General features: G+C 35.0%; 1 protein-coding gene across 9 annotated transcripts in view; it reads left to right on the forward strand.

Annotated features, from left to right (window-relative positions):
• Window positions 1–12,080, forward strand: part of PTPRT (protein tyrosine phosphatase receptor type T) — a 1,291,476-nt gene that overhangs the window by 629,791 nt on the left and 649,605 nt on the right. The gene's annotated exons all lie outside the window — the stretch shown is intronic.

Below are 12,080 nucleotides of genomic sequence, written 5' to 3' on the forward strand. Positions count from 1 at the left end.
TATATATTGTTGAAATAACTGCATATCTTAAGGGTTATGTCCTGGAAAACACAACAGGCATTCTGCATAGTTGCAAAGGATAAAACTAGAACTACGAGAAGAAATTTCAGGTCCTTATCAAGAAGGGAAGGTCGCTGTTCAACAATTCAGTATTTTTTCTCCTGTGTAATAAATTATCTTTCACTTGAGTTCAAACAAAGGCAGGATGACCATTTATCATGGGTATACATTTAAATTTATGCAATTCAACTGCCTTTTATAATTAATCAAATCACTATGCTAAGTATTGATAGATGTGTAGATAGAAAAGATCTCTATCTTCATTGAGCTTATGGGCAGGCTAGGAGGGGGAATAGGATGCATTTACCAATGACTATAATAAAAATAACTAAAATTAAAAAACATACATGTAACTATATAAGAGAAATGTGAAGAAAGTGTTTTCTGAAATCTTAGAGAGGAAAAACTATTTCTTGCTGGAGGAAATCAAAGAAGGCTTTATGGAAGAAGTAATATTTGAAGTATAGTTAGGATTTCAGCAGATGCATGTGAGTAGTGGAGAGGACATTCCAGACATAGGGATAAATAGGAACAAGGAGGAGATGAAAAGGGATTGCCAAATACTCTCAATAGAGTGTTATTATTTGTCCTTAGTTTTTGAGGACTATCATCAGGGAGGTGATACTGGAAGTGAATTGGATTTAAGTATTGGTAGGTTGTGCAAAGTTATCAGCCTCACTTTCTCTTCTAGCGCCATCTGGGTCCAGTGGCCAGATATAGATGAGGATGACTGGAAATGGATGACTTTGGATGCTGTGAGAGATCTTGGCCTTTTTAAACTAAAGGTCTTGGTCTTAGTTTGATTGAAGCAATGTCCATTTAATGATAAAAGCTAGAAAAGAAATTAGACAAAGAATGGCCTCTTCTATCTATTTAAAAAAAATCTGGAAGGGGAAGACTCTCAGGGTTTCTGGTCAAAAACAGAAACAATTGCTATTTATATTCATTTGGACACATCAGGGACCAAACAATGACCAGCTGGGACTTCAGCTGGGACTTAATGTTACCCAGATCAAGAGAGCAAGAGTGACTTGGTTTTAAGATCTGGCCCTTGAGTGATAAATCTAGCCAGTAAACGCCAAGGTATGTTGTGAGATTTCAGAGATCAAAATTTACTTTCTTTTTTAGCAGAGCATCTGCAGGAAAGGAAAAAAAATCCCTTTGATAGGGAGTAATCTGAGATAAAGCTGGAGCTAGTGTGTAGAGAGTCTTAAGTGCTATACTAAGGAACCTGAACTTTATGCTCTGCTCAATGGAAAACCATTTAAAGTGCTGGCTTTCCCCTCCTCCCCCCGCCCCTTTTATTAGCTTGTTTTCTTCTAAAATGTTTGTGTCCACAATAGTTTTCTATAATCTTTCCCAAATAATCTCATTTAATGAATTAATCAACCAGATTGATTAGTACCAATATTTATTAAGCACCTACTATGTGTCAGGCACTGTGTTTACAAACACAAAACAGCAGTTCTTTTCTTCAAGAAATAATGACAGACACAAAGTCTAATCTCTCTCTCTCTCTACAACTTCAGTCCTAAATTATCAACTGCCTTTTGACTAGCATCACTTACATATCTTTTTGTTTGTTTAATAGTATGTTACCCCCCAGTTATATGTCAAGAAAATTATCAGTATTTACTTTTACAAAATTTTGGTTTCCAGATTCTTCTCTCTCTTTTTCTCCCCTCCCCTCTTCTGAAGATGGTAGGCAGTTTGATAAAGTTTATACATGTGCTATCATATTCAACATGATAAAGAAGAAACAAATCAAAAGGGAAAAAAACAAAAAAGAATAAAGTGAAAAGCATATGCTTTGATCCGCATTCAGAGTCTATAAGTTTTTTATCTGGATATGGATAGTATTTTCCTTCTCGAGTTCTTCGTATTTCATCTTTGATCATTGTGTTGCTGAGAAGAGTTGTCATTCATAGGGGATTATCACATAGTGCTTCTGATATTATGTACTTGGTTCTTGGTTCTACTAATTTCACTTTTTATCAGTTATACCAACTGATAAGTCTTTCTAGGCTTTTTAAAAATATGATTATTCATCATTTCTTATTGCACAATAGTATCCAATGAATACCTTGTTCAGCCATCCCTCAATTGATGGGCATTCCTCAATTTCCAATATTTTACCACCATGAAAAAGGAGTGTTATAAATACTTTTGCATTTGTAGATCTTTTACCTTATTTTTGATTTCTTTGGGATACAGAAGTAGTAGTGGTATTGCTGGATCAAAGGGTATATACAAGTCAGTTGCCTTTTACTCATAGCACCCATTCACTCTCTAGAATGGTTGGATTAGTTCACAATTTCACCAAAAATGCATTACTGTTCCAATTTCCCCATATCATCTCCAGTATTGATCACTTTCTTTTTTGTTTTGTTTTGTTATATTAACCAATCTGATAAGCGTGAGGTAAAACCTTAATGTATAATTATAATTATAATTAATGTATATTTCTCTAATCTCTAATCAAAGTGATTTAGCGCACTTCTTTACATGCCTATAGATAGCTTTGATTTCTTTATCTGAAAATTGCCTGTTCATATTTCTTGACCATTTATCAGTTGGGGAATGACTTGTTTTCTTATAAATTTGACTTGATTTTCTACATATTTGAGAAATAAGGCCTTTATCATGGACACTTCCTGTAAAGAATATTTCCTGGCTTTTTGCTTTTCTTTTCATCTTTGTTGCATTGGATTTGTTTGTACAAAATCCTTTTAATTTTATATAGTCAAAATTATCTATTTTTCTCTTTATCTCTTGTTTGGTCATGAATTTTTCCTCCCTCCTTAGATCTGACAGATAGACTCTTCCTTATTTCTTCTAATTTGCATATTCATAGTTATGATTATTAACTGCATTTCCCTCCATGCTATTTTTTTTGCCTGTTTGTTCTCTGTTTCCTTTCACTTTTCCCATCTTTACCAGTGTTTTGCTTCTATCCTATCACCTCTCCTAATCTGTCTCCTTTCTGTCAGTCTCCACCTCAGCCCCTTTATTTATTCTCCTCCCCTCCTACTTTCCTGTTGAATAAGGTAGCTTTCTATATTCCATTGATTGTTTATCATTCCTCTTTGAGCTAGTACTGATGAGAGTAAGGTTCAAGTATTGTTAATCTCCCACCATCCCATCTTCCTCTTCACTGTAATAAGTCTTTTGCACCTCTTCACATGAAATCATTTATACCATTCTATCTCCCCCTTCTAGTAACCTCTTCTTTCTCCTTAATTTTTTATGCTATTACTTCAAATTCACCTTATACTTATATTCTCTGTCTCTGTATATTACTTCTAGCTGTACTATTATGATACAATTTTTAAGAATTACAAGTACCATCTTCCTGTGTAGGGATATAAACAGTTTAACTCTGTTGAATCTTTTATGTTTCTTTTCCCTTATTACCTATTTATGCTTCTCTTGGATCTTGATATTGGAGATATTGGTTTAGTTTTGATTTAGTTTAGTTCTGGTCTTCTCTTTATGACAGCTTAAAATCCTTCTATTTCATTGAATGACCCCATTTTTTCCACTTGATATATTATACTTAATTTTCAAGGTAAGTGATTTTTGGTTGTAGTCCTAGCTTATTTGCCTTCTGGAATAAAATGTCCTACGACTCATCCTTTAATGTTGCAGTTGCCAAATCCTGCGTAATCCTAATTATTACTCCTCAATATTTGAATTATTATTTTCAGACTACTTGTAGTATTTTTTTCTTTGACTTGATAGTTTCAGAACTTGGCTACAATGTTCTTTGGAGTCTTCATTTTGGGGTCCCTTTTCTTTGATAATTATTGGATTTTTAAATGTCTGTTTTAATTTATGTTTCCAGGATAACCCAGCAGTTTTCTTTGAGAATTTCTTGAGAGATGCTATCGAAATCCTCCTTTTGATTATGGCATTCAGGTAGTCCAGTGATCCTAATTTTGTCTCTCCTGGGTTTTCCAGGGCAGTTGTTTTTCCCATAAAGTAGTTCATATTTTCTTCCATTTTTCATTCTTTTGAATTTCTTTAATTGATCCTTTAATTCTCGTAGAGATCTTAAGTTCTGCTTGATCAATTCTAACTTTTAAGGTATTGTTTTTCTCAATTAGCTTTTGTATTTTCTTTTCCATTTGGCTCGTTAGACTCTTTAAAGAGTTATTTTCTTCCATGTATTTTTGTATCTTCTTTTTCATTTGTTCGAAACTATATTTTAAGTTTTTTCAGGCTGTTGACTTTTTTTTCAGAGTTCTCTTGTGTCATTATCATTTATTTCCTCAATTTTTCTTTTATCTCTCATAGAATTTTGGGCTGCTTTTTCAGCTGTTCCATGAGTTCTTTCTGTGCTTGAGACTTCTTGTTTTTCTATAGGGTTTTGCCCACAAGTGTTTTGACATTGTTGTCCTCTTCTTAGTTTATGTTTTGATCTTCCCTTTTGCCATAATCATATTCTATGGTTCTCCTTTCCAGTTTTTTTTCCTTTTTCTTTTCAAATCTGAGCTCTGCTTCCAGAGTGGAATATGTGACTACTATTTTCCCATTTTCCCATCACTGCTTCTAGGGTTGAAAGAACTTTTTTATGCTGTGGCTATAGGCCCTGGTGTTGCGCTGAGGCTTGTGAGGCACTCTTGTGTCTGATGCTGCATTGAGGAGGTAAGTATTGTATGGCTAGTGCTTTTGGAAGTTATAGGGATCTAACAACTTATTTGCTGCTGATCTGGGGTCTAGTGGTGGTATCTGGCATGTGCTGTGACCCGGGGAAGGGGTATTTCTGCACTTTCCTAGGGTTATATAAAGCATGTGGCAGTCTGGCCTCTGGAGACAACCTGTTTGCCTGGGGCTAAACTGAAGTGTGGTGCAGTTTTTGCTGGAGGTTGCTTCTTTCCTTTGGCATCTGTAGGGTTGGTATTGGTCTGCTTGCTAGAGTTGTGCTGAAGCACATGGAAGTTTGGCCAGTAGAGGATGCCTGTTTTCTAAGCAATACACTGAAGGAGCAGTGGTTCCATGAGCTGGAGTCCTCCAGCTACCCTAGTGATGCTGGGGGTCCTGGTATTGGCATTTTCCTACTCTGTCTCAGTGGGGCTCAGGATCTCCTGCTGGTTTACTGAGGTGGGACTTACTGCTGGCTCACTGGAAGACCAAGTGTACCTACAATCTTGGTAAATATCATATATATTCATTGCACTGTGATTGCTATAGTTTAGGCCCTCACATTTTCTTACCTAGAATATGGTTTCAGTTATCTATTTTTCTTTCTCCATTCTATCTTTTATTCAACCTACCCTTTATATTATGATACTCAAATAATTCTCCTACCACTCTCATCACATTTCTCCTCAGTAACCCTAAATGACTCATGCCATCCAAATTTATTCTGTATCCAGATGCTAGTGACTATTATCCTTTGATAACTAGAACATTTTCATTCATTCTTCAGTCTTTCTTTCCATCCCAACTCCTCCTCTCATACTAGGGAGCTTCAACATACATATTCAAGTTTTCTTAAACATTTTAATTTTCTAGTTTTTCAATCTACTCAGTTCTCATTATTCATTAGTGTTATATTTCCATATACATGAACTACAAATTTCTTTTATCTGATTATAATATTTTATCATTTTGTCTTTCTTTATGTCTTATGATTCCTAATCTTACTTTTTTTCTCATCAAGACCTCTACATCCTTTAGATCCTTTTAGAACTTCTCCCCATTACTGGTTATATCCATTCTTCTACTTCCCCATCTTGACCCTTTGGTAAATCAAGTCTACATTGCACCATTTTCTACATCCTTGCATCTTTGTCCTATTGCTGATAATCCATTGATGAATGTCAACTCTAGATGATTCTCACAATCTGCCTCCTTTGTTCTTTTTCATGTTTTGCTGAAGGAAGTTGGGGAAAATCATGAAACTGTGTTGGCTGGATCCACTCTAAAATTTATGTTATATAATCTCAACTAAGTACTCTCTGCAGCAGGGCAATCCTTTTATACTCCTTAATTAATTTGCTACCTCATTAACCATAGCTGTTATTCCAAATCGTTCTGAATGTCCTCTAACTTTCCATGGCAACCCTTTCTCCAACCCTCTCATCTGTGGACCTCATTTCAGGTCATTTACTTAGAGTTTCCTCTTATTTCCTTTTCTTCATCTTGCTTATTTAGACATCTTCTTCTACCATCTTCACCCATTCTATCTCCCCTCCCCTCTTCTCTCTATTCCTTTTTTCTCTTCTTATCCCTAAAAGTGACTCATTTGACTTAAATATCTTCACAACTTATTATCCTCTGCTTCTCCTCCTTTTCTAAGTTAAACTCCAGAAATCTGTATATTATTAGAGCCTACATTTTTCCTCATCTGACTTCTAAATCCTTTTCTGTTTGACTTCCAATCTCATCAGCTCATCAGCTTTCTCCAAGGTTATCATTGACTTCTGAATTGTTAAATGTGATGGTCTTTTCTTAATTCTCATCCTTCATGATCTCTCTGTAGCCTTTGGCACCTCCTAGATACTTTTTCCTTTTTAAGTCTTTGTACCATTGCTTTTCTCTGATTCTCTTTTGCTGAATCTCCCAACATTTCAGGCTTTTCAACTTCGGTTGTCCCCCAAGATATCTTGAGGCAGTTCTTTTTTTCCCACTACATGATTTCACTTGGTGATCTCATCAGCAATTATGCATTCCATTGTTATCTCTGTGAAGAAGATTTCCTGATCTATGTATTTGTTGTTGCTGTATAGTCGTTCATTTGTCTCTCTCTTTATCACCCTGTGGACCATAGCATACCAGGCCTTTCTATCCTCCACTATATTTCAAATCTGTTCCAAATTCATGTTTGTTGTTTCCATGACACTATCTATCCATCTCATTCTCTGTCACTCCCTTTTCCTTTTGTCTTCATTCTTTTTCAATATTAGCATCATTTTTAGTGAGTCCTGTCTTCGCATTATGTGGCCAAACTATTTAGGCATCAGCTTCAGCATTTGACCTTTCAGGGGATAACCTGATTTAATTTCTTTTAGTATTGACTGGTTTAGTCTCCTTGCTGTTCAAAGGACTCTCAAAAATCTTCACTACAACCAATTTGAAAGCATTGATTCTGTAGTGCTTAGCTTTCTGTGTAGTCTAAGTCTTACAGACATACATTACCAGCCTTAATGTCTCTCTCAAATCCTGTATTACATTTACAACATCTCTAATTAGATGTAGATATCTCAAACTCAACATGTTTAAGACTTACTCTAAACATTGCTTTTGTCTCAACTGATATAATATTGTCAAGGGCACTGAAAATCGCCTGCACTATTGCAATTTTTTTAAAAGTAGTTGTATGTTAATGCATTTTGCTTTTACATCATCTAAATTTTTCCCTATTGTCCTTTCCCTGCTTCTTCCAGAGAACCATACCATATCACACAGATTATTTATTGTTTTAAGAAAAAAAATTAGGAGAATAAAAAGGTCAAAAATGACTAGTATATATTAAAAAAAGATCTGGAAATATATATAACATTTTACATCTAGGATTTCTCACTTCTGAAAGGAATTGATATGTGACTGTCTTCTTATTTCTGTTCTTTGAGGTCATACTTGTCCTTTATAATTTTGCATCAAATTGTGAATTTGATTGTTTTGTGGTTGTTCATTCCATTTATAGTGTTAGTCACTGTGTACACTGTTTTCTTTATTTAACTTTGCATGATTCTTTGTATTCATCATATCCATCATTTCTGGTAGCATAACAATATTCCATTATGTTAATATATCATAATTTTTTAAAACCACATCCCAGGTGATAAATATTAACTTTTCTTCCAATTTTTTGCTACTTAAAAAAAAGTTCTGTTATGTATACTTTGTATTTAGTATTGATGTAGTTGGGAACTTTTTTTATCAGTGACCTCTTTGGGGCATATGTCTAATACTATGAAATATTTGAATTAAAGAATATTTTATTCACTTTATTTGCATAATCATTTTCTAAAATCATAAAAATAATAAATAGTTTCACTAACTATGTACTTGTTGAATAATGTTGATTATTCATATCATTTGTCATCTTTGCAATGGCATTCTTGACTTTGAAGACATTGTCCCTTCAGGTCTATCTACTCCAATTCATCCTCCATTTAGCTGCCAAAAAAATTTTCCTAAAGTTGAAATGTGACCATGTACAGTAAGGCCCCACCTTACTGGATAAATTTCAGTGGCTCCCTTTCTTTCATGATAAAATATAAATTATTCTGCTTTGCATCTAAATTCCTTTAAACGTAATCCCTTGCTATCTTTCTGGTTGTCTTAAACTTTGCTCATCTCTACATAATTTATAATTCAACTCAATCCCAGGTTCTCAAACATGGCATTCCATCTCTCATCTCATGCCCTTTGTAATAGCTATCTCTCAAGCATAAAAAGGGGAGGGAATAATCATTTGTATAGAGTGTAGTATGTAGTAGGCACTATGCTAAGTACATTTTACAAATCTTATTTCATTTGATATTCACAAAAACTCTGAAAGGCAGGTGCTATTATTATCACATTTTTTATTTGAGAAAACTGAGGAAAACAGGTCAAACATTTAGTAAGTATCTGAAGCTAGGTTTGGACTTAGATTCACTTCACTTCTTCCTCTTCATTTCCTTTGCTTCTTTCCAATCTCAGCTAAAATTCCACCTTGTGCCAGAGACCTTAGTACCTTCAAACATTAGTATCTTTCCTTCTGAACTTATCTCTTATTGCTATGTATTTATCTTGTATGTGAATAGTTTTTATGCATTATGTCCTATACCAAAAGCTCCTTGAGGGTAGGGATTTTAAGGAAAATCTCTGTATCCCTGGAACTGAGCACAGTGCTTGACACATAGTAAACTCAATAAATGCTAACCGACTTGTTCCCTATTCCATTGTTTAGTGAATAAACTAATTGGGAACCTTTGTGGTCTATTTCCAGTATAGTTTTCCAGCCTTCCCTATTTCATTTATTTTTACTCTCTCTACTTTTCATCCAAATTGGACTAACAACATATCCTAATCATGCCTTTCCCAATATCTGTGCCTCTTCTCACTCCATCCTATATCCTGTTCCTAGAATGGCATCTAAACCCTTTTGTCTTTATCTGTTGTCTCATTATTTCTGCAGACAGCTTAAGTTGTACCTATTCCACAAAACTTCCTTGATACCTCCTTCTTCCAGATGAAAGTATTCTCTTTCCCCCTATTTTTTTCATAGTACTTTCTCCTTCTACCCACTCACTTGTGCTAGTTACTTTTCCTTGTATTACTTCTACTTGTAGATAGCCTTTTCTCCTATAAGATCATAAGCTTCTTAAGACTGAGATTTAGCTTGCATTTGTCTTTGTTTTGCCTTTAGTAGGCACTTAATAAATGTTCTTCCTTTGGATTGAATTGAATGAAAATGCCATCATCAGATTTACATTTAAGGAAGATTTATCAGAAGGATTATTTATTTATTTATGAGTTAGAGTGGACAAACACAGGAAATGGAAAGGCTTTTGGGAAACTCAAGTATTCTAGGTGGATGGTAATTAGGGTTTTTACTAGGATTCCAAATAGGAATGGAAAGGAGAGGACGGGATCATGACACGACTTAGATATTGACTCTATAGAGCCTGACAAGTGATCAGATGTAAGAAGGGAGAAGGAAGTTTCAGAGGCAGCACCAAGTCTTCTAACATAGGATCATAAAAGTCTGAAGATACCCTTGCAGAAAGAACAGGAGAAAGATAATGAGTTCAGTTTCAGATATATAGGCTTTGAAATGCAGATAGTCCATTCAGGTGGAACTCCACTAAAGGCAGCTGGAAATACATTACTCAAGAGAAAAGTTGAGTCTGGAGGTAAAAATTTGGGAGTCATTTGCAATAAAAGTGGTAGTTGAATCTCTGGGTATAGATTAATTTGAACAAGAAAAAAAATAAAGGGAAGAGAAAAATATTGTAGAAGTCTTTCATTCAATAAGTTCATAGATGCATTGTTAAGCATGTGCTGTGTTCCAGACTCAGTGTGAGATAATAAGAATTCATGAATCAAAATGTCCTTCTCTTAAGTAATTTACATTTTAGGGGGAGAAACATGTACATATTTGAGTACAGAGTGTTCCAGCACTTTTAGTTCAATTTTAAGCCTTTAAAGCAATACTCTACCAAAAATATACAAATAAATACAAGGTAGTATTTTGGGGAAGGCACTAGTGATTGGAGGTGAGAACAGGAATACTTCACAAAGGTGGTAAACCTTATCTAGCATGAAGGAGTACTGTCATGTGAAAAATAGCAAGAAGCTCAGTTTCATGGACCAGATGACCTCACATTTCCTTCTAAATTTTGTGTTCTATGACTTCAGACCTGGGTACTAAAACACTATCATCTTGGGCTAATTGCTTAACTCCACTGATAAAATGGAGATACGAAGACTTGATTTCATCAATCTCCTAAAGCCAATGTAGGAGAAAATAAAATTATCAAAGTCTGGGGCTTCACTATGTAGAGTAATTTAAGCTATTTTAAAATGTTGATATTCATTCTTGGGAAAAGGGGATAGAATTAAAGTAAGAATTTCGGGATTGAGGCCCCTATGCAATAAGAGCAGTGCTCAGCTCCAGAAACAAACATAGAGACATACATTCCCTATCTCCTTATTGTGGGATGTGGAGTCAAGCATGCTGGGAACAGTCAGACAGATGTGTGATTTAGGGCTCCTGTTACTTATTTACACGAATAACTGAGGGGGAAAAGAAGGACGGGAATAGTAAAAGGAGTCACTATGATTTGTGAGACCTGAACACCTCCAGCAAAATGAAACATTTACAGCAGGCAATAACAATAATGAATGCAATGAATAAAGTAGTAGTGGAAACATTAGAAGCCCTTCTTTCTAATAGCTCCCCTTCTCCCCACCAGGATTTAAGAGCTTTAACCTGGAGTCCTGAAAATTCTCTTGCCTTGGGAAAAAAGCTTTATATTTGCAGTAGTGAATGTAACCCATAAATATTTATTCAGCACCTACTGTGTGCAGGACACTATGGGCTTAGTTCTTGCAATTTTCAGCTTTAAAAGAGATATCAAAGACCCTACAGGCCTCTGACACCTGAGGAGTCCCTGCTATACATAACATCTATTGTAAGGGATCATTTTGTCTGTTCTGGAAGATGAATACAAGCCATTCCATTTCTGAGCATTTTTAAGTTTTCCCTTGTATTAAGCCAAATCAACCTCTTTATAGCTTCTACCTGTCTCACCCAATTCTGTCCTTTGGAACAAAGGAGAACAAGCCTGATTCATACTCCTAATTATAGTCTTTTAAAAACTTAAAGGTAATGATCATACCTCTCTTTAAATATTTCCCTCTTCAGATTAAATTTTTCCTGGTTCTTTCAACTCAATCTTCAATTTCTCCTTATCTCCTAACTTCTTCAGTGCTGCCTTTAGACATGCTCAAGTCTCCTCTTTATAGATCATTCTGTCCCCTCAATTTTCATTCCATTCCTTGTCTCTTTTTTTAAAGCCAAATTCCTAGATAAACTCATCCATACTTGTTGCCTTCATTTTCTTGCCTCTTACTCCTTTGTTGAAATCTGGTTTCCAACCCCACCTCTTAATTAAAACAACTTTATTCCAAGTTTTACCAGTGATTTCCTAATTGTTAAATTTTATTTTGCCATTTCTCCATGCTTATTGCTTTGGAAATCTTTGCAGCCATTGATGCTTTTGTATATTCCCTCTTCCAGAGTATAGACTTTCCTCCCTCAGTTTTTGTGAAACTTCTCTCTTCATTCTTTTCTTGCTTGTCTTTTGTGATTATTCCATCAGTATCTGTCTTCATTATTCTTTTCTTTATTTTAGACACATTTTTGATGATCTTATCATCTTTCAAGTACTGAATTATCATCTCTACACAGATTATTTAGAAATTCTTCTGTCCTACCTTAGTCTTTTTCTAAATTTCCTTCCAGTAGAGCACAGGATTATGGTTTGTGTTAACTTTTTGCTTTGTATCTCCAGGATTGA

Source organism: Antechinus flavipes, chromosome 2, assembly GCF_016432865.1.
Source record: "Antechinus flavipes isolate AdamAnt ecotype Samford, QLD, Australia chromosome 2, AdamAnt_v2, whole genome shotgun sequence".
Lineage (NCBI taxonomy): Eukaryota > Metazoa > Chordata > Mammalia > Dasyuromorphia > Dasyuridae > Antechinus > Antechinus flavipes.